The sequence below is a fragment of the Sitophilus oryzae genome, unplaced genomic scaffold (genome assembly GCF_002938485.1).
Source record: "Sitophilus oryzae breed Bouriz unplaced genomic scaffold, Soryzae_2.0 scaffold_860_pilon_pilon, whole genome shotgun sequence".
NCBI classification, from domain to species: Eukaryota; Metazoa; Arthropoda; class Insecta; order Coleoptera; family Curculionidae; genus Sitophilus; species Sitophilus oryzae.
Window position 1 is genome coordinate 330,416 of NW_022147484.1, and position 25,245 is coordinate 355,660.

At 30.9% G+C, this 25,245-nt stretch overlaps 1 protein-coding gene and 1 pseudogene across 1 annotated transcript in view; both read left to right on the forward strand.

Moving 5' to 3' along the window:
• Positions 1 to 25,245, forward strand: part of LOC115890300 (ADAMTS-like protein 3) — a 1,070,176-nt gene that overhangs the window by 92,065 nt on the left and 952,866 nt on the right. The gene's annotated exons all lie outside the window — the stretch shown is intronic.
• On the forward strand, positions 4,918 to 5,644 carry LOC115890277 (annotated as a pseudogene).

The following is a 25,245-nucleotide window of genomic DNA, read 5'->3' on the forward strand; positions in this document are numbered from 1 at the left end:
ATGATTAAACAACATATTAGTGATTCAAATAAACAATAATCAATATCTAAATCCAACTACTAATTATTATAGTAAAAATTATAATTAAAATTTAAAAAAGAAAATAGGCAATGACAGTTTAAATTAGTTATAATTGAAAAGATTGTCCAAATTATTTAAAGAATATAAATATAGAATTATAAAAAAATATAAAAGAAAAATATTTTGCTCTCTCTCTCTAGAAAATTCCAGACCACCACAATCACTTCGGTACGACTTGAAAAAAAATATATATTGTTACAGTAAATTATTTGATTTAATTTGTAGACACGTGTAAAAAGAATAAAAAAAATATGTAAGATTAAAAAAAATAGAAATATAGGAAAATTTAAATTAGAACAAAAGTTAATACTAAAATGCGATATTAAAAGATAAATTAAAAAACTAGATAGAAAGATAAAGGTAAATAGAAAGATAGAGATAAGATACGTAAAACGATAAATGCTCAATTCGACAGATAAAAACTAAAAGAAAAGATATGTCACTCCAGGAACGAAGATAATGCATCCGCTAAATAAGATAAAGATAAGGTAAGGTAAATTTGGCAGATACGAGGTAAAGATACGTTCCCCAGAGTGACCCAAAAACAACAAAAAACAAAAATCTATCTGTCGAATGGCCTGCCAATAGACACCACCACTACAGGGTCCAGATAAAACAAGAGTTGCCTTCTGGCAAGCAAGGATTCGTTAAAGGTGACATAAGTCGTATAATATAAATATTATTAAAAAATCCTTACTTACCAGAGTCCCTCCTGGTTCGTCTCTGAGAGTACTCCTTCAGTGATTGATTCTGTTCATGGCCCCTGAGATTGCTAAATCGAACACCTCTGCGGGTTCCTGTTCGACAGCTTGCGTCTCAGTACATAAATAAGAAAGATAAAAATAATTAGTACTAAATAAAAGTTAAAGGTATTAGAATTTTTTTTTACAAAACTACCATACACGTGCTACTAAGACAAGAAGATAAAGAGATGATGAAAAAAAAAATAAACTGTGAGATAAAAAGATAAAATAGAAAAAGGAATTTAAAGTTACAAGCTAATTAAATAATTAAATCAAATAATTAAATCATATTAGATAGTAAGAAATGTTTAAAAAAAATAAAACTAATAAATCATTTCCAAGTCGTACCTCGTGCCGGTGTCTTGAAAAAAAACTAGGTGTTTAAGCAAAGAAGATCGAGATGAGAGAGAGTGATTCTTGGCAAAACAAAAAAAAAAGTCCCTTTATAGAATTCTCCCACTCATTTAGACATGCGTTAAGTACCAAAATGTCAATATAAAAATTTATAATTAATAGTAAAAATAATAAATACGATAAAATTTCCTACATACCTTCAAAAAATGTGTGTAACAATTGCATCTTAATTATTTAACACTAAACAAAATATTAATAATAAACCTTCGTTTTCATTAAAAATAAACAAATTATTATCGGTAACCCATAGGCAACCAGAAAATATATAAAATATTTAAACAATTTAAACTAACAACCATCGCTAGTGATGTGTACCACTATCGAGGTTCCGCAAAAAATCGATAATATATAAAAAAACGGATAAACGATATAAAAGGAAAAATGTAACGAAAATATTTTCGATACATATGTTTACATAAGAAAAATTCGATAAGGTTGTTTTTTTCCATTCAAAAATTGTAAACAACCCATCTATTTACTTTTAGAGCATAGCAATTTTCAGCAGTCGTGTAATTTTTTTATTGATAAAGATTTTCATTTACTGTCTACGAAGAAAATACCGCAGAAATATTAAGAAAGTTTTTGAAAAAACTACAATCAATTATTTCTAATAGATTTCGAGATGCCGATTTTTGAATTCAGAGTTCTATTAGCCCGACCACTGTCGAAACCCAACTCAATTCCACTTATTTTTACCAAAAATGCAAGTGTTTCTGGCTTGCACTTAAAAATTTTCAAGCTATAGGGAAAATTACAACAACTCGTTAATAAATAAACAAATAAAGTATCACTAGACGTAATTAAATCCTGAAGCTGAACGCATGATGTACACCTCTCCCTAGAACTTTAAGTACTGACAGAGGTACTGATTGGGTTGACCGGTCAACTGCGACAAATCTGCTATATCCCCTTCCACGTTTCTTAGCAATGTGCACTGTTTCTCGATTCATGTCATACGTTTGGCAAAGTGTTTAATGTTCCCTCTTTGTTCAGTACATTATCCACGCATTGTACTCTTCTTACATACGGAAATCTCGACCCAAGACTAACCTTTGCCAGCCCTTAGTATACTCACTCACTTGGAAAATAAGTCCAAAATAATTTCACTGCCTTCTGGACTAATATATTGTTGTTCATTTTATGTAGATAAAATACCGTATGATCGAAAAATAGCGGCGTCAAAACGACTGGGGGATGACAATGAATCATAATTGTTGCGAGGTCAATTTTTAGATGTTATTTAATAAAAAATGACATAAAAATTAACACTAATTTTTGAAAGATTAAAAAAGTATAGAACGTTTCCAGACACACAAATCAATTTCCAAAAAAATTCTCCAATTTTAAATTAAGTACACCATTTAAAAATAGTTTTTATTCAATATAAAAATAAATTACAAACTTCTTAAGGTCGACTGGCAGTAATCGCCATTAAAAAATAACGAAGAGTACGGGCCAAGTAAATGACGTCTAGGGCTTGACCTCGTCAAAATTATCATGGATTGTCATTCCCCAGCCATCATTGACACCGTATTTTTCGATCATATCTTATCAATAATAACTATTAATAGTAATTTATTCTTTTTGTTGATATAAGAATTAAACAATATATATGGAAAAGATCTTAGTAGAATACTCATTAAAATTTACGGCAGACTCGATAACCAAAAATAGAATTTATCACACTATAGTATATCTACTAGAAGGGCAGCTCAGTAGGCATTTAAAGCTGATAAGACTGACACACGAATCTATGTATAGAATCTGTCCATTAGAAGAAAAATTTGCACCACACGATCTATGCCACTATAGAAAGGATAGCTCGGCAAATGTGCGGTTCTTTGTATTAGGGAATGATAAACCATTGACAAAGAGCTATGTGGAGGGGTAATAATACTAGTCTAGTTGTATCCTGTATTGTATTGTCTTAGTCGACTGAAATAATTAATTTCTAATCAGTCAAGTCTAGGTAGATGGGCAGGCGATATAAATTCAAATATAGAAGGTGAATCTTATGGGTGATTGTATATTATCAAGAAATTATGTTTTTAACTTAAAAAAATTCAAATTTTTTTTTCAAAAAATTCCAAATTTCCGAAGTTTTTATTTCGCGACGAAAATCTTATAATCGTGTTTTTGGGGTCGAAATACACTACCCTTAAAAATATTTGCACTTGTTTAGTAAAACTCGACCAGTATATAATTAAAAAAGTATTTCTAAAAATTGGATTATTAAATTTAAGTTAAAAATCCAATTTAGTTGTGATCAAATAACACACATAATAGGGGCCTCAACATGGGCTTTAGGTAGCCACAAATGAATTAAATATATAGGTATTTTAACAAAAAAAACTATATTAATACATAAATAAAATAAAAAATTATCTAAATTTAGTGATAAAAAATAGAAATCTAATCTATTAACACTTTTAAAAATAAAAAATTTCCTACTATCGTTGGTAAAGAAGCTAATAAAGTATAAAATAAGAGATATTTTCCTGCCCTAATCCGCTCTGGTTGATATCCTCAACCAATGATAAGAAAAAATGTAGGAATTAAACTAATCTCAAAAAATAGATAAAAAATAAAAAAAATTAATGAAGAAAATACTATAAACTAAATATTAAAAATAAAATATTAAATATAAATAATTCATAATAATCTTTTTCTTAAAAATTTTTTCTCTTGCTAATAATATTAATGAACAAATCCAAAATCTTAATATTACTATAGAATAAGACAATAAATCTAATCCAAAATTATAAGATAAAAAGCTATAATCTTTCCTAATATTAAATATAAAAATAAATAAAAATCTTAAATAAAATATAAATAAACTTAAATATCAGTACCTAAAGAAACATAAAGGAGTTAAAAATACTATTATAAATAAGAATTTTATCATAAAGAAGAAAAAGATAATACATAATCATTCCCATGATTACGAATTATAAAGACTAAAATAGATAACCCCAATGCTCTTTCACAAACTCTTATTGTTAAAAAAATTATACAAAAAAAGTAATCAAAATTAATCATTAAATTATAAAAAATTAATAAAAATAATGATACCACAATATATTCTAAACTTAATAATATTAAAAGTAAATGTTTTTGCTCAATAATAAAAGTAAATAAACCTGAAAGATAGAGAAATCTGCCAAAAAAAATATTTAACATTAAAGTTTTAATAATTTAAATAAAATATTGATCTTGTAAATCAAAAATAAGAATATTCTTTTAAAACTTCAGAAAAGAGAAATTCTCCCTACTTTAATTTCCAAAATTAAAATTTTAATATAAACTATTTTCTGACATATTAATAAAAATTTTTATAATAAGATGTATTTGAAGATTTACATTCCTTTTTCTCTCTCATCCTTTATCTATAGGATTAGTAATTTTCCTTCAAACCTTATGTATTTCTTTTATAACAGGATTTATATACAAAAATTTTTGATTTTCATATATTCTATTCTTAATTATAATTGGAGGTATACTAGTCTTATTTATTTATATAACAAGAGTTGCATCTAATGAAAAATTTAAAATTTCGAATTTCACATTACTTTTATTAATTATAATAGCCTTAATCCTAATTTTACCAATTAATGAATTTATATCCAATATCCTAAATAAAAACTATAGAATCTTTATCCAATTTAACTTCAATACAATAAACTTTATAAATAAATACCTTACTTATCCAAATATTTTATTAATAAGATTATTAGTAATCTATTTACTTATTACTTTAATTATAGTAACTAAAATTTCTAACTTTAAACTTGGCCCATTCCGTTAAAAATTTTAATGTTAAAATTTATTAAAAAAAAACCTTTAATAAAAATTTTAATTTCTACTTTTATTAACCTTCCAACACCATCAAATATCACAACATTATGAAACTTTGGTAGCCTATTAGGATTATGTTTAATAATCCAAATTATTACAGGAATTTTTTTAGCAATACATTACTGTCCTAGAACTACTACCTTAGCATTTAACAGAATTATCCATATTTGCCGAGATGTGAATTTCGGATGGTTAATTCGAACATTACATGCTAATGGAGCTTCATTTTTTTTTATTTGTTTATATATCCACATTGGCCGAGGAATCTATTATAGATCTTATAATTTAAAAGAAACTTGATTAACAGGAGTAACCATTTTTTTTTCACTATAGCTACTGCCCTTTTAGGATATGTATTACCTTGAGGACAAATATCTTTTTGAGGGGCTACCGTAATCACTAGTCTTCTTTCTGGTATTCCTTACCTAGGAAATTCTATTGTACAATGAATCTGAGGAGGCTTTGCCGTAGAACACGCTACAGAGTTTAAATTAATATTTTGGTTGTATATTATCACTAAAGTTGGGGGATTGAACCTCTCGTATCTATAACAGCAAAACAAAACTCTAATATATCATAATACACACAAAAACACTTTTACTTTGACAGTGCAAAAGTAAATGGTGTATTGTGGTAAATTAGTGTTTTATTTTGCTCTTGTTGTATTATCGCTTATACTATTTTTACAAACATTTGCTAATCATATATTTGCAGATTATGAACAAACATTGTGAAGCTGTTAGAATATGTTTTAAAATAGCTAGAAATGCAAAACCAAAGAGTTATTTAATTTTTCCTTATATTTTATTTGGATTTTAGGTGCTATCAGCTACAAGTGCCAATATATTATATAGTTTTGCATCTATTGAAAATTCTTGCAGGTGTACAAAAAATTATTTCATCCTTATCTTACTTAATTCATAATGTGGTCTAATACACTTATATTGTATTTTTGCTATATTATACTTCTATTTTATATTTAGCTATCTACTTTAAATCGACAACTAAATTAATTTTGGTGATGTTATTGGGAATAAAAGACCAAATGGGAATATTTTTGGTATTGCTCGAGATATTAGAAGAAACTTATTAAATTGTTATATTGGTGTCTGTTGATAATAAGTTCGCAACATTTGAATATAATCTAAAGTCTTAAATAGAATGAAATAACGTTCAAAGTTTCCGTTACATAGATACTTACACATTGATAATTGTAAGTAGATATATACCTAGCATCTAATAAGTTATAAAGAGAGTGAGTAGATATACAGGGTGTCCCAGGCTGAGCGTGCATTAGAAGTTTCTAGAGAACCACAATATCTAGACCGGAGATTTTTTGCACATCATTGTTCTAAACGAGATCTATCGAATAAAAATATCTTCAATATGGCGGCACTTCCGGAAATACCGGAAGTTGACGACAACTTTCTTATTTTAAATAGGTGCCCCCATTTTTTATTGCATACTTATATTATCTGTAAAAATTTTTTAATTTTGATATCTAACACTATACCTAACATTAACCGTTTTTGAGAAAAAAAAATTAAATTTCCTGGACGAAAAAAACTGCCTGTCAAAAATATGTGTATAGTCTAAACGTTAAATTTAGTGATTACCACAGCCACTGTGCCATAAAGAGAAGACATGTGGCTGTCTATTTCAAAAATTAAATTGTTTGAATGTCATAATAATGGCTGCAGCTGTCATGGAATTGAGAGATTAAAAAATTATTATAAATCATTTTTTTCAAATGGCAATCCACTTTTTTTATTTCACTAATGAAAAGGCTTTTCAATTCGTCACTTTTTGACTATACATGTTCCTATACCTAAAATAAATAGTTTTTAAGTTATTTAAAATTTAGTTTTAAAGTGCATATTTTTCTTGATTTTAACAAGTAGCCTATGACTTTATACGTCAAGTGATGTAAAACAATAGATCTGGCCATGTCGTATTGTGACACTTACTTCAAAAAGCAGTATGTTATCGATCATCATTTGCAAGCCAACTTTGCGTTGTTTTTTTTTTCAGGGTTGATACAGTACATTATTAATATAATTAATAATATCAACTATTAGAATCACTAGGGAGCGAAAATACGAGATATATTTTTATAAATACACTTTTTAAACTTTTAAGGGGGGGAGGCAACAGTATTTACAATATAGGAAATTCAAATAATTTGTTTCCTGACAGATGGAAATAAATTGTCTGACTTTTTGACACTTAATGTCAAAGGAAGCTAGATAAAATCAAGAAAAATATACGCTTTTAAACTAAATCTTAAATAACTTAAAAACGATTTATTATTGGTATAGGAACATGTATAGTTAAAAAATAACGAATTGTAAAATCTTTTCACTAGTGAAATAAAAAAAGTAGGTTTCCATTTGAAAAAAAGATTTATGATAGCTTTTTAATCACTCAATTCCATGACAGCTATCGCCATTATTATATGACATTTGAACAATTTAATTTTTGAAATAGATAGCTACATGTCTTCTCTTTATGTCACGGTAGCTGTAGCAATCACTAAAATTGACTTTTAGGCTATACAATTTTTTTTGACAGGTAGTTTTTTTCGTCCAAAAATTTTAAATATTTTTTTTCTCAAAAACGGTTAATGTTAGATACAGAGTGTTTAACATCAATATTCATAGAATTTTACAGAGAATGTAAGTATGTAATAAAAAATAGGGGCGGCAATTTAAAATAAGAAAGTTGTAGTCGACTTCCGGTATTTCCGGAAGTACCGCCATATTGAAATTATTTTTAATCGATAGATCTCGTTGTAAAACAATGATGTGCAAACAATATCCGATCTAGATATTGTGATTCTCTAGAAACTTCTAATGCACGCTCAACCTGGGACACCCTGTATACCTGTTAAAGAATGATAATAATGGGGGATGAAATGAAAAAATAAATTTTCTATATTGACTTTAGTCATTCTGTTTCCATGTCACTCTATTTCTATTTATACCTTAGGGAAGCCACCGTCAAAGGGTGTTAGGACCCTGGAAAGGTTTCGCGCGACACGAAAGTGAATATTTAATTTTCCATATAAATTATTTATAGTGTTTAGACATCACTGAAGAGGTCGGATGATTGAAATTGTGAATATATTATGCTTTATTAATGAGAACATTCGGAAATTGAAATTACTACAGTGAGTAAAATAAGGATAAAACGAACCGGGAATGATTTAGTAGGGTCCAGTTTTATGCATAGTTTTTGATGAAATTTAAATACTTTTATTAGTATACAATATTTAAATGTATTTTTCTCAAAATTATAATAATAAATAAAATTTTTTCCTCTTGAAAATACAATCCGAGGACATACTGTATATTCTAAGATTTAAAATGATCTAAAATTAAAATGTAAAAAGTGTTTTTCTGGCTTTTCTTTCAATATGCATTTTTTAAATTAAACTGTAATTTTACCAGATTAATGCTATAATATAGTTATCATAATTATATTCAATTAAGAGATTAATTTAAAAAAAGTAAAGCATTTTACCTATACGTCTACTTTTTGCTGCTAAGGCTAGTCTGGACCTGTAACAAAACCTGAAACAAAGTAGGCCCCACTTTGTTTACACGGAATCCGAACCGAATTTTATTTTATATATAACCCTACTTTGTTTTTAGCTCCATCTGCGATTACGTACATAAGTGAAACAAGATTAGTTTATTTAGTATTATTAGTATTAGTATTCGTTTGTCCATTAAATGATTTTATAATTTATTACCAATCAAAGCTACGAGTTATAGACAAACGAGACATAAAGAAAGTGATTAAGTACGTAAAACAATATAAAATAAGAAAAAAACAATATTTTTAAATGTAAATATTTAGAGTGAATTTAATTATTTCTTATATTAAGAACATTCCTTATACACACTATTTTTTAATAAAAGTGCACGATTTTATTAAATATTTGTTTACAACTGTAATCTAATTTAAAAATAGCATTACGTCTTAATAAATTTTATTAAGTTATAAGCTTGAATGTTTTTTATAGTCAAAAATGATTATTTAATTTCTGCCAAACAGTCCTTCGATGTTATTGTTTGGGATATGATTAGCAAATTATTATAAAATTAATTTACAAATTAACGTTACAAAAATAACTAACAATAATTGTGTTTTAATTTAATTGTTTTTTTTGGACCTATATATTTACATTAAATAAACGTCATGATGTTATTGTGATTTCGCTGTACTGTTCAAAGAATCTAATCGTTTATCGATCTCAATTTAACTGAAACTTTTTACAGACAATTTTAATTAAGCTGTTTAATCTTTAAGAAGCCGAAATAAGACAAAACGACGACAAAACTATTGTTTACAGGACTTTTTCGCAAGATGCCGGCTGGAGTTTGATGTTGGCATGAATATTCAGTGGCCAAAACTTAAATTGAAATGCATCTAATTAAATTATGAACTTATAAATTAGTTTTGAGGGATTTTCGGAATATTAAAACAAAAGGAAATGTCTATATCGTCGTGATGGGATTATTCTGATTTAGATTCTTTTGTAGGATTTGTCCTTTAGAAAATAATATAATAATATCAGTCACTCAAACACGACTCCTCAACTTTTTTATTTTCCTTTGTGAAATAAGTTAGAATTTCTATAGTATTTCTTAAAAACTCTGGATATCTCGCCACTAACACAGAAATCTAATTCTTAATTACCTGCATTGTGAATCTGGGTTTTGAAAGGTCTAAAAACGATTAACTCAGTAACCATTAATTTGATGATGGTCAAAGAATGCCTAGAGAAGCTTAACAAATTGAGCAAAGAGAATAAAGTCTTCATACTCTGGGTGCCAGCCCACGAAGGGATGTAAAATGTTTAGAAGGGGAATTAATCACCGCGACCTTATACATCTATTGTGTGTTCCTCTTTCTTGAATTACAACGAGTTATAACTTATCATCAGTCCCAGGGCTTTAACAAAAGCCAGTATCTGAAACGGCTCTACAGAGGCCAGCTCTCTATCCTTAACATCAGCTGTACAAAGTTTGTAGTACGAACAGTCGTCGTCTCGGTGCACTAAGTGATAAGACGTTCTTGTGTTTCCCCATTTGCCCCACAGAATCTTCAATCGCTGTTGTTTTTCAGCTTTAGCCTACTGAGGTGTTCGTTGAGGAGACAGTGTCCTGTTAGAAACCCCGTGACAATCCGAAGATTGTTTTTACTCGGTCGTAAGTTCTGAGGAACTTTTTCGAGTGTCTTAGACCGCGGATGGACTTCCATTCCAAGTTAGGGATGGATTTTTCCAGGTTCTTCAGTTCCGCTTTTACTTGGTTTCCCTTGGAAAACAGAACGGTTCTGGTCCAGTTAGTGGAGTATTTGCCCCTTTCCTAGTTAGAAAATTAGAGAACACTATACGAAGGGATAGAAGGCAATAAAAAAGCAGACGATTTAGCTACGAAAGGAGGGAAGGCTCCACTAAGTCTAAGGCACTCGTAGAAAATTTTCAGAACTTAGGACCGAAAAAAATCAAAGAATTGCTTTGATTTAAGTATGAACAATCTTTGGATTGTTATGGGATTTTTAACAGGAAACATTTGCAATAAAGTTTGGCACGGCTATTATCAGATATGGAGAATTAACCTCTGTAAAACACTCTTAGATGCTGGTTTTTGTCAAAGCCCTGATACTGTATGCTGAGTAATAACTCAAGAAAGGGAGATACAATATATCTGTACGGTTGTGGTGATTAACGCTCCTCCCATACATTCTATATTGGATTCTAATCCAGTTGAATTTGACATAAATTGTTTTTTATTCTTTAGATTTCTGTATTCTTAGTGGCGAAATGTACAGCCTTTCTTCAAGATGTTAATTTTAAATATATTTAACACAACATGTAAGATTTATAAATAAATATCAGAGAAACCAATTTACTTTATTCAGATTATTTATTACTTTACCATTATGTTTTTCTTTCGTTCTTGTCATTTTTTGGCCACGACGACAGACATCGAAAGACTTCCTATAGTTATCGAAGTAAAATATAACGTATTCCGTATTTTGCCATCGAAGAAAAGAAAATATAAAAGGAAAAATTCAAAATTCCAATAAATTCTAGACATTTCGTTCAAATCGCGTCTAAATAATAAAGTCAAGATTAAATTCGTGTTTTCGTTCGTCTTTTTCTAAAGAAAAATATGCTGGATGGAATGAATGTTCAAGATAAGCAAGTAATTTTTGTCTAGGTTATTAGAAAATCATAATAATTTTACGTATTTAGATATAGGTATAAAAAAAAATTAATCAATAATTAAATCAATTTATTAAAAAATCAATAATTTTTAACATTTAACAGAAAGGAAGGAGCATTTATTTATAATAATTTTTGTCTGAAGAAAAAATATACTTGATAAACTAATTAAATCATTCATTATTATACAGGGTGGTCCGAATTGACTTCGGGAAACTTTGGCAGTATATTCTACCGATAAAAATAAGTAAAAAAGTTCTAAAATGCTTTATTTCGGAGCTACAGGGTATAAAAAATTCATTTTTGATTTTTTCCACATAATTGCTGAATTAATGTAAATATTTGAGTAAAAATTGGTGGCTTTGAGTAATCCGAGTAATTTGATTTTAATGTCAATATGACTCCTGCTTGTAGGGGACGCCACCCACATATCTTTTAACTGATTTGAAGAGTAATAACTTTTCTCAGTACCTGTGTAAATCTATTGAGTCCAAAAATATATATCTTCGCCGTTTTTTTCGTAAAAAAGACCTTTTGTTAAAAATTGCTACGACTCACAGTTCTCAAGATATTTGGAATGTAAATTATCAATACATGTCATTATTGACAAAAAAAATTGGCGCCGGGAGGCACGTATAGCCGCCCATACTAAAATATGTTAATATCTCGAAAACTGCGACTTTGACTTATTTTGATGTTATTACAAATTTTGTGGCAAATATTATTCCTAATCTTAATTTTAAAACCGCGTTTCGCTAGCTACTGTAATTTTGGAGTTACGATTTTTTAAAATTTTTAACCCCCTCCTATACCCCCTTACCAAACCCCACCCCCACCAAAACCTAATGGCCAGATTCTCGGGTGCCACAGTATTTTTGTGTCAAATTTGGTTAAAATCGGTTCAGCGGTTTTTGAGTTATCGTGTTACAGACGGACGGACAGACAGACAGACACCACGAAAATATTTTGTATTTAGGTCATTTATGACCCAAATAACTCATTTTGAGTGAAATTAAAAAAACTTTTTTTTTGCCGATCCTAATAGCCTACCATACCTATTGGTATGGTCGGCTAATAAACATGTTGAGATTCGATGGATTTTTGACTGGAATGTACAGTATCTGTAAATATCTTATTATTTTAAGTTAATCATATTTTTTTAGAAAGAATTATAATGAAATAGTTTCTTTTTGCGCAAAAGCATTTCCAATTTTATTATTTCAATCTAATAACCATTGATATGATGATATTGAATAATAATTGATGATTGATTTATATTGACGTATTGGTCATTTAGATTACAAATATCTCGAGAACAACGGTTGCGATTTTTACTAAGAGACATTTATTATGTAGACTTCAAACCAGTTAAAACACATGTAGGCGGCGTCCTCTATAAGTAGGAGTCATATTGTCATAAAAACCAAATTTCTCAGTACTCAGAAATTTTTGTACAAACTTTCACCTCTAACTTTACCATCGTAGGGGGTAATTTCCAAAAATCGTGTATTCACTTTCGTCACTTCAGAATCTCTGCGCAAAATTTTACACTCCTACGACAAATTTAAAAAAAAATCTACAAATTTCCACCCCTAGTTTCGGTAGTTTCATCCCTTTAAATGTTGAATTTCCGAAAATCACTTCTTAGTGTCCAATTATGCCGCATGAGAGACCTCTGAGCAAAATTTCATACTCCTAGAACAGATTTTAACAATTTTTTATGCAACTTTCTATCCATAATTTCAACCCCTTAACGGCCGAATTTCCAAAAATCTAGAACTAGATTTAAAAACTTTTATACCTAAAATATTAACTCCCTAATTGCATTCATTCAGAGGGCGATTTTACAAAAATTATTATTATTGCGTCACCCAAGGAGCGTCCGTGCAAAATTTCATACTCATACAGATTTTAATTTTTTTATAACTATGTACACAGAGGTCTCTTAAGCGACGTAATTAAATACTAAGAAGCAATTTTTGGAAATTAGGGGGTGAAACTACTTAAGGTAGGGGTATTTATGATTTAGTTTATTGTATCGTACTTATACGTATATCTAAGCGGATACAAATCTTTCGGATAGATTTGTATCTGCGCATAGTATTGTATCTTAAATGCAATAAAATGCGAGTTCTATGAAAATATAATAATAATAATGATAACAGCAAGGAAAACCCCCAGAGAAGGCGCATATAATGGAATATTGGAGTGAAATATGGTCTCAGGAAGAAAATCATAATAAGGATGCCTATTGGCTGAGAAACGAAGAACAGAGAAACCAAGGTATACCGGAAATGGAAAGAATAATAGTAACGGCAGAGTTGGTGAGAAAAGCTCTTACAAGGTTGAGCAATTGGAAGACGACAGGGAATGATAAGATCCAAGCATACTGGTGGAAAAACTTCCTGCTACCCACCCAGTCTCGTCCAGGCAGTTCCAGCAAGCCCTTGTCGACCCTGAAAAGATGCCGCCCTTTTTCACGCAAGGAGTAACTTACATGCTCCCCAAGAATCAGGAACCTGAGAATCGAAAGAATTTTAGACCAATAACCTGCTTACCGGTAATCTATAAAATACTTACATTTATAATAAACGCCCAAATAACTCAACATCTAAAGTAAAACGAAATTCTAGCCATGGAACAAAATGGAAGCCGGGAGGGATCGCAGGGTAGTAGAGAGTGGACCGTAGTTGACGCCATCGCATCGTAACAAAACAGGTCATGGTTAAAAAAAGAAATATAGCAATGGCATGGATCGACTACCAGAAGGCGTTTGACTCCGTCCCCCATTCATGGTTAGTAAAAACATTAGAAATATATAAAATTAGTACAGAAGTAATATACTTCCTCCGGCAAACCATGGATAGATGGAGAACGCAACTAGCGGTGAACCTGAATGGCGTTTCATACCTTACTGACACCTTAAAAATCCGGAGAGGCATTTTCCAGGGGGATAGCTTGAGCCCATGGTTTTGCTTGGCACTTAACCCACTTAGCTCTATGCTAAAGACTGGAAACTACGGGTACCAAATAACGAAAAACCCAAGTGTTCGACTAACGCACTTGTTCTACGTAGACGACTTGAAACTCTACGCTACAAATAGGGACCAACTACACAGCCTGCTAGAACTAGTGTCATGTTTTAGCGAGGATATTAAAATGAAATTTGGTATCAGTAAGTGCGCATACGTGAACGTGATAAAAGGAAAAATCATAGAATCCGAAGGCATCGACTTGAGGGGAGGACAACACATCGCAGGACTCGAACTAGGAGGAAAGTACAAATATCTTGGTGTGCAACAGTCCGCTATTATAGACCACACTGAAATGAAAAAGGCCGTCGAATCATCTTTTCTCCAACGCGTGACCAAAATACTTAAAACGGAATTATACTCTGGGGCAAAAGTCACGGCAATTAATTCTTGGGCAATACCAACTATATCCCAGATATTTGGTATATTGAAATGGAGCAAAACAAATCTGGAAAGCATTGACAGGAAAGTAAGGGTGCCTCTAACAAAATTCAGGTCCCACCACCCACAAGATTCGACTGCCAGATTATACCTTCCGCGGGCAAATGGAGGACGAGGCTTACAAAATCTAGTCGTACAACACCACCAACAGACCACCAACCTCAGAGACTACTTTCTCCGTACCGATCAGCCATTGCATCGAGCGCTAATACAGGCTGACGACGGATATTCACAGCTTAAACTTGCAGATAAGAATCCCCCATCAATCCCAGTTACAATCAGCCAGAGGAAGAATGGAATGCGAAACCATTACATGGACGGTATGCAGCCAACCTCAACGGAGGTGAGGTCGATAAGAAGTTTTCAACGTCTTATCTTTCTGATGGCCAGTTAATGTTCGAAACTGAAGGATTCATAAACGCCATACAAGGACAGGTAATACCTACGAGAAACCGGAGAAAATTGATCCTAAAAGAGGACTTACCATCTGATAAGTGTCGACTATGCCAGACCACTACTGAATCTATTCAACACCTAACTGCTGGTTGCACATATCTTGCCCCGAGGGACTACCTAAACAGGCACAACCAAGTTGCAGGCGTAATACATCAGGAACTCTGTGTACAAACGGGGCTCCTTACTGCAAAAGTCCCATACTACAAATACCAGCCTCAGACGGTACTAGAAAACGAATCGTGGAAAATCCTATGGGACCTAGCTATAACAACGGATAGGACGGTGAGTCACAATCGACCAGACATCTTAGTTTTTGATAAGGAGCAAAGAAAGGCGCAAGTAATAGATATACAAATTCCAGCAGACGAAAATGTAGGAAAATCAAGAATGGAGAAAGTCCTGAAATACCAAGAACTGGCGGATGAGATAAAGAGAATGTATCAGTTGGAAAAGGTGGAAATATATCCTATAATAATATCATGTAATGGGTTAGTAGATAAGTACTTACCTCGCAATCTTAAGGCTATCAGCATACGCAACCCGAAGCAAATTGTAGCAATCTCACAAAAAGCTGTCATTCTGGCAACCTGTCACACCGTGAGACGTATACTGGCAACAGATGGTCGCTTTGGTCTATCAAGACCCCGCGAACATTGGCCGTACCCAGCAAAAGTGCTGTAAAAAAAAATGATAATAATACACAGCCGAAACTACGTGACATAGAAACACGAAATTTGTCAAATGCGTTCCTTAATTGATGTATGTGAGCACTAAGAAGGGATTTTTGGAAATTCGGCCGCTAAAGGGTTGAAATTAGGGGGTATTTGCCAAATACTCTAGATATTATACGAACATTGTGTTTTTATAGAATTCGCATTTGATAACACTTTTACAATGCAATACTATACATATTACGTATAAGTACGACCCATGATAAATGCTAAATACTATAAGTAATAATAGCAATTAAAGTAACGATATGGTTTTAAATTCGGTACTCGTTACTTCGGGTATCGATGAGTAACGAGTAGTTAATTTTTCAACATCTCTACCGTACACAAATCGATTCAAACTAGTTTGCAATCAGTCACAGATCTGTTGTTCGCGACCATTTACCGCGGTCGCAGTTGCATTGCATTTAAAAGTAGCTTGTTTTTGTTATTTCCACGGGGTTATTTTATATCGATATCAAAATGGCTGATCAAGAACTAAACATCGAACTGACATAGTATCTTATTTAAATTGACTACTACGCCAACTGATTGAAGCTGATCCACAATGAGTTGCATCCGTGTGCGTGTAGCAGTTTCTTGGAAAAACTTTTAGCTGGAAACTGGTTGTAGGGTAAACTAGTTTGCAGTCTTTGTCTCAAAATAGTTGCACCGTGGACGCTGGACCTGAGTGTTTTGTTTAATTATGAAGTTATTTAATATGGTTGAATAAATATTTAAAGCCTGAGGAATTCATTTTGTAATGAACTGCTAATCATAAACTTTTGAATTATGAACAAACCAATATTATCCGAACCTCAATAAATTGAATTTAAAATATTTTTGAAAAAGCATGCAAAAAAGTTATATCTACTGTTTAATTGTTTCATTATTCGATACATTTGTTTTTAAATAAACACAATTAATATTGCATTGTTAAAAAAATTGCATTCTAAAGTAAAAAATACTTCGTTTGAGTTATTCACTCTAATATTCTATATAATCCAAAAAATAAATATTTTATTTCTGTCAAAACCACTCCATTTAACCTTTCCACATCTTTCTGACATTTCCTTTATCCTACTTGTTATATCCACTTCAGTTTTAGAATTTGGTTTGAATAAGGCATATATAGAGTTTCCAAATTTCCAGATTAACAAATGACGCCTGAACAATCTCTAAAAGAGGATAGGCCATTGAAATATTCATTTTTGTGTCGGAAAACATTACTAGGGTCTCAACAAACTTTGACCTTTGGGTCGTTTAGGCCCATAAAAAGAATGATACGGCGACAGAATGTCTAAAATGCGGATGATGGTAAATTTATTTATTTTTCGCCTTCTCAATTATCCCCTTTTTTCTTTGCTCTATTTGAGGTTAAATTTTCATATAAATTTCTATAAAGCTAATATTATATTTCTTCTATAAACGTTGGATATTATGACAATCATACGATACAATAAAACGGACATAATATAGTAGAAAATCAACCGTTGTCTGATCTCTAGCTTAAACTCTCCATTCGTATCTATTTGACCAGTAACTTGAAGATTCAAGCTTCCCTATAGCTTTTTACAAATGTCATATCGTCGCCGTCGCTTAGTACACAGAACTGCACATCTGCCAGGTTTTCGCACTGGTATATAATTCTGCCGCGCGTTTCTTCTTCTGATTAGCACAATCATAACATTACTTACTTCGTTAATCTCAATCTCACTTAAAGGTCTATTAAATTTACAATACTCTGTTAGTATTTGCAGCCTTTGTTATATTCACGGTCTGGTAACATTTTGGTTTTCTTTATTATATAGAATCAAAAAAACAAGACATTCAACATTGACAAAAGTTATTCTTGTTTTGCTGGTTTTGAAGATGTGACAAACAAAATATGACAAATTTTGGCATTTTTAATATAATGCTATCTCTTTCATCCAAGTTAACGTACCCAAGCTCCCCTATGAAATTTCATGTACTGTACTAGGTGGAAAGCCCTTCGGAAATCAATAAAGCATGCGTATACGGTTTTGTTGTATTCTCTACATTTCTACTAAGTACTGATAGTACAAACTATGCTTCCCTGGTTTCCATGTTCACTCGAAACCAAAACTGCGTTGTTCTAATTATTGTTCTTCACATATTTGAATATTCTATTTTGAATGACTTAATACATAATATTTTCAGTGAATGACTCTCAATGCTAGTTAACTTGAAATCGTCTAAGGGTTATTTCGAGGGTTATTTTTATGCGAACGAAGGGTTTCTTCTCAAGGAATTTGACGATTCTATTATTATATTTATTCTTTTATGGAGAAAACCATTAAAAAATACAAACCCCTAACCATAGCAAAGACCATAGGCAGAATACACCAAATGATGACAATACACAATGTATAAAACTTACAATCCTATACATACGAGGCGTCCTAGACACAATAGTACTTTTATATAATAAGAAATTTATAAAAATTTTTTTTTTGCTACGTCGCAAAAGACATTAAAGCACAGGTTTTTAATTTACATATATATGAAAATGACATGGCAGCCTCTATGTTGACTAACCGTCTATGGTCTAGTTTTGGTCTAGTTGATAAAATGTTGGCGATCCGTGAAGTTATTTATAATCATTATTTAAATAATTATTAATTCAGATATTCATGATTTGTTGGAAAGTTCCGTGATTTGTGTTTATAGTGTGTGTTTTTATTAGCTTGGGCATTTTATAATGCTATCTCTTTCATCCAAGTTAACGTACCCAAGCTCCCCTATGAAATTTCATGTACTGTACTAGGTGGAAAGCCCTTCGGAAATCAATAAAGCATGCGTATACGGTTTTGTTGTATTCTCTACATTTCTACTAAGTACTGATAGTACAAACTATGCTTCCCTGGTTTCCATGTTCACTCGAAACCAAAACTGCGTTGTTCTAATTATTGTTCTTCACATATTTGAATATTCTATTTTGAATGACTTAATACATAATATTTTCAGTGAATGACTCTCAATGCTAGTTAACTTGAAATCGTCTAAGGGTTATTTCGAGGGTTATTTTTATGCGAACGAAGGGTTTCTTCTCAAGGAATTTGACGATTCTATTATTATATTTATTCTTTTATGGAGAAAACCATTAAAAAATACAAACCCCTAACCATAGCAAAGACCATAGGCAGAATACACCAAATGATGACAATACACAATGTATAAAACTTACAATCCTATACATACGAGGCGTCCTAGACACAGTAGTACTTTTATGTAATAAGAAATTTATAAATTTTTTTTTTTTTTTGCTACGTCGCAAAAGACATTAAAGCACAGGTTTCTAATTTACATATATATGAAAATGATATGGCAGCCTCTATGTTGACTACCGTCTATGGTCTAGTTTTGGTCTAGTTGATAAAATGTTGGCGATCCGTGAAGTTATTTATAATCATTATTTAAATAATTATTAATTCAGATATTCATGATTTGTGTTTATAGTGTGTGTTTTTATTAGCTTGGGCATTTTGATATCATCATTTTTGTGATAGATCTTTGACTTGTTTTAGATTTTTTTTTATTAATGACATTTTAGAAATAATAAATTTATAAAAAAGGCGCTATTTGCTCCATTTGTTCGTGTTTAAACTGTATGTATTCATAATTTTATTTTTGTTTTGACTATGTTACACTTCTAATAATCTAATAAAATATGAAATGTAGTATAAAAAGTCTATATTTATTATTTTTACATTTTACAAGGAGTAATTTTGTACTTGAATAAATAGCGTTAATAAGTAACAGAACGCTAAAATTATGTTATGCCAAAACTCTCCATTAGTTTCCTCCGGACCACCAGATGCAGGACCAGATGGCTTTAAATGAGGGATTTATTTGTTTTATTTCAGTGTCCCATTTATCTCTAGTAGATACATGACATTAGTGTATGAATATGTTTATGTTTCATAACACAAAATACACTTAGATCAATCTTAACCTACACTAAACCAATGAACATTGAACAAGAAACGAAAAATGTAATATAGAAAATACAATGTGAATGTGATAAATTTTATATTGATATAACGTCTAGACCGTTAAATATTGGAATTATAGAACATAAAGATTGCAAAATAAAACACTAATTCACTGCAATACACCAAAACACTTTATTTTTGCACTGGACGCGCGTTTGCTAACTATGTTAGCATCATCAGTTTTAATAATCTGCTGATGATGCTAACATGATGAAAACACGATGATACTAACATGATGAAACGCGCGTCTAATGCAAAAGTAAAGTGTTTTGGTGTATTGTGGTGAATTAGTGTTTTATTTTGCTTTACTTCACTTATTAGTGTTTATTTCACTTTAGTGTTATAACAGTTGAGGTACAGAGTTTGGTACAGTTGAGGGTTGGACCAAAAGGTTAGTTTTGGTTTAGGTTCAAAACTTATTTAAAAAAGAGCGATTTTCACAAATTTAAGATTTGTCAGCATTCATGGGACACAGGATTATATTTTAACAACGCAAATATTATGATGAAATAACCGATAGTCGACATATATAGATACATAAAGGGAAATTAAAACAACTTTCGTTTTCCATCAATGATCAATGACACCGTGCGTCGTCTTATGGAGTTTGCTGGTGGTCGTATTATGATGTGCAACGAAAGTTATCTTAATTTCCCTATACATACATAGCCGACACGCAAAATAAGAGAGGCTTTTTTAATAAAATCTAATGTAAATAAATGTATTACTCAGACATCTGTAGAGGTTAGTAATGTATGGCTATCGATTCTTTGATTTTATTTAATGAATATAAGTAAAAATTAAAAATAAACAAAAAATCATATACAGAAAGTTTCAAGATTTTAGCTCATTTAGTAATTGTTATCAGGTAGTAGGTGATTGTTAATTTTGAAGTTTGATTTCATATAATGTATGTATAATGACATTTTTAAACAAAAATTCAACGGTTTATAAAAGACGTATCTGCTGAATAAACTAAATTGTTCTTGAATAGTTGTATTTAGATGTTTTAAATGGCTGTTTTTTTGTTCTTTGTTTTTTCTTTTTGCTTCTGATAACGGAAGGAGATATACCTCCTGAAACGTTAAAAAAATTTGTTGGCCAAAATTCATTTATTAGTAAAATACAGTTTAGTGTGCTTACAAAAAAAACTATTTTATTCTGTAGAATTTATTCTAGTGGCGAAATACCCAGAAGTATTTTTGAAGAAACTATTATAATTGTCTTAAAACACTTTTGTGGTGAAAATAGCAGAGACTATCGAACCTTCAAAACCAAGCCGACGCTTATGAAAAATGTATCCACTTGTTATGTTCAACTCTCCCCGCTGACGTTCGAAACTTACCACATTAAACTTTCATACACTCTCCAAACTCACACTCCTCTCCAGTTTATTCCGCAACGTATTTCCTTTAATCTCCAACACAAAAACGAGAAGTACGTCATGATATACTGGTGCAATTTCCATTTTCTCTATTGTAGCGTAGGCCTTTATATCATTAATTCCGGAAACTTTTAACTGAATAGTCTCGTACTCGTTATTATTTTAATAACATTATGTACTCTGTTGTTTTTCCGGAATTATTAACATTATCTCTCTTTCTTATCGGATTTAAGAAAAGTTGAAATAGTTGTAAATTTAGTTGCGAAATTGACTCATTTATGCTAGGTTTTTTGATCTAGACTTTTTTGTGAAACATAGATCTATAAATTGATCTATAGTTATGCCAAGCTTGTTTTGAAGCTTGTAATTTTTGGTGGGGGATATCCAGTGGCGGCTCGTGGTTATTATTGTGGGAAGGTCAATATCTAAAAATATTCTGTCGATTTTTTTTAAGACGCGACCAAATTTAATTGGTTTCTTACAAGGTACTTACAAGGTACGTTTAGTTAAAGGAAAATAAATCTAAAAATAAATACATATTTTGTTAAAATGAAACCTACCCTTACGTTTTTAAACAGATGGTCTAGTGCCATTTCACTAAAAATCCAGTCAATGTTTTTTACACAAATTTTCCACGGTAGGATTTAAAAGACACTTAAATAATAATGTCACAAAAATATAAATACATAATATATACACATACACATTTCTAAAAATTTTATTTCACATTTTTTTATATATTTTAAGTCAATTCTTTCTCTAAACATTTTTCGAAATTTAAGCAATTGTTTTCTTTTAACCGCACGTTTTTACAAACTAAACACCATATGTTGTCTATTTGTCTAAAATATCTATTCCAGAATCAGTCAACAAGAGTTCATCATTTATCCAGAACCAGAAAACTATGAATTAATACCTATACAAATTTCGCGCTGCATCTCAAACCCTCGGCTACGACAAAGCTACGGCAACTAAAACTATTTTTTTTCGATATTAATAATTTAAATATTGATTTATATTGACTAAACGAAACATTATACGTGATACGCCATAGATGATACAAAAACTTAGGTTGTTTTATAATTTGCGTTTTTATAAACAACCTAACTGCCCAGACGGCGAAATTTTTCCAGCGATATGATTGAAATCCTGTAATATAATATTTATATAGAAATATTGCACTCGATATTTCTTAATCAACTATATTGATTCTCAACTAATAAACAATATTACAAATTACAATAATAACATGCTGGTTTTTTTAGACATAGACAAAAACCGCCACTTTTTATATCGTCTTTTAGTAAACTACCAAATACAAGTGTATATAAAATTGCCTACCTTACAAATCCTTTTATGAAAGACGCGATCAATGGCCAATATAAACTATATCTATCGCACTTTAACCCATTATATTTTCTATACGTAGTAGTACTATACCTTACTTAGTTGGCGTCACGAGCCGCGGCCTTTGGAGTTTAATACGTGTAAAACATAGCAGGAACAAAGGACAAAATTAAATTTTGACCGGCGCGGCAGTAGAGAAAATGGGTAAAATAAAATGTTTTCAAGCGAAAATTGGATAAATTGGGAATAGTTTTGAATATTTTAGTATGAAAAAAAGTGATTTACAAAAAGTATAATTTAAATAAGTTTTTCGAATTTTCTCCGTTTTTTTCTTTGGTGGGGGGGAAGCCTTGACCATTTGACCCTCGATTTGACCTCATGGTTAAGCCACCACTGGGAATATCTTTTTAACCTTACTGGTTGTTACATTTACCGCTTCAAAATGTAGGAGTTGAGATGACCCACCTATTTAAAAATAAACATATTTATTTAAATTCAATACATTCATTTAAGACACTCTGTATAATTATTGATTTTTAAAATATTTATTAGCGCAAACTAGGGAGAGGGTCATCAGACAATGAACAGAGATGATAGGTGTTATGTAACGAACCGTAGTCGAACGGTAGTCTACTAGCCGTTCGAGACGCACTGATGTTATTTCGGTTTTTAACTCTTGGTGATTGTGGCAAAGAATGTTATTAAAGGTGAAGTAAATGTGTTAAAACTTTTCCTTATTTATTTCATCTGAGAATTATATTGTATTTAATGGAATCATTTATATCATTATCAGTAGCATACTAATACCAGACCTACAATTGTACGATAATATGTATTCAAATACAAATGAAACCTGAGAAATTTTTATAGCTTAGGAATCAGTTGTTGATTTTCTCCATGCAATATTTAGAATCGCATTCTCTGTATTTCTAGTTATTTGCGGCGTTCACATTAGAATAATTTTCTTATGTATCCATTAAATTTTTAGCCGACCATACCGACAGGTATGGTAGGCTATTAAGATCGGCAAAAAATATTTTTTTTAATTTTACTCAAAATGAGTTATTTGGATCATAAATGACCTAAATACAAAATATTTTTATGATGTCTGTCTGTCTGTCTGTCTCTCTGTCTGTCTGTCTATCTGTCCGTCTGTCTGTAACACGATAACTCAAAAACCGCTAAACCGATTTTAACCAAATTTGGCACAAAATTACTGTGGCATGCGAGAATCTGGCCATTAGTTTTTGGTGGGGGTGGAGGGTTGGTAAGGGGGTATGGGAGGGGGCTAAAAATTTGAAAAAATCGTCACTCCAAAATTACAGTACCTAGCGAAACGCGGTTTTCAATTTAAGATTAGGAATAATATTTGCAACAAAATTTGTAATAATATCAAAATCAGTCAAAGTCGCAGTTTTGAGATAAAAGAAATTGGAAAGATTCATTTACTTAAAAAACTAAAAGAACTGCCATCAACTTTTCATTAACATATTTTAGTATGGGCGGCGTGCCTCCCGGCGTCAATTTTTTTTCTATTATTTATTATGACAAATTATTGGTCACAATTGAGTGAAAATTTACCTACTTCTCTCCCTCTCTCTAAAAAATGTATCTATCTCTAAAAAGGAGTATTTTTATAGATTGTAACTTTGGTTTGAAAGCATATTATGTTAAAATAATGAAACTTTTCGACTATTGCAGCACTGCTTCTTTTAAAATGCTTTTATCCTTTTATACTTTTTTTGTTTTTCTTCCTAATTTTTAAATTTTTATTAAGATTATTATTTTATTTATGTACGTGAAAAAATTTTGAAAAAAGAACAAAACCGATTTGGTATTTTTGAATCGTTTGCATAAGTAAGATATTTTAATTAATGTTATTTCAAATATTTATAGTACGCTCATGAATTATTGCTCTATACAGAGAATTTTGTTTCCGCCCTCACGGATACCTGGTAGCTACAGAACGAATCGATGTACTCTACTACATATTACGTATTTTTAATTCGTTTTAGATAGATATATCAAAGAAATGGAATTAAAGTTCTGCAAAAGTATTTTACCATTACGGTCACTATTCGTTTTAACCACTAACGAACTTTTGGACGAGTTTCTAAATAAGTTGTTTCTCAATGAAGTTAGGACTTTAATTCTACGTAACTTCTTGGAACCTGATACGTCTTCTATATGGTTTTATTCTTTTAGAAAACTTTACTGTGAAAACGCATTAGATAATTTTTAGGTACATTATCAACTAAATGTTATTATCCATGTCTGTAGAGACTTTTAATTAATTGATTTTCTATACCAGTTGCGTCTCGAAAATTGGCTCACCTATAATTTTAGTTTTCAGATTACAGAACGAGATTTGGTATATTACTATATTACATCAGTTAGAATTGATTGACGTATTCAATTGTTTTTGGTCACTACCTGCTTCACCGGAAATGACTACAACTTTTGATTGATAAATGGCACCACCGGTATATTTCTACTTTATTCTATAAAATGACATTCTGGATAGATGA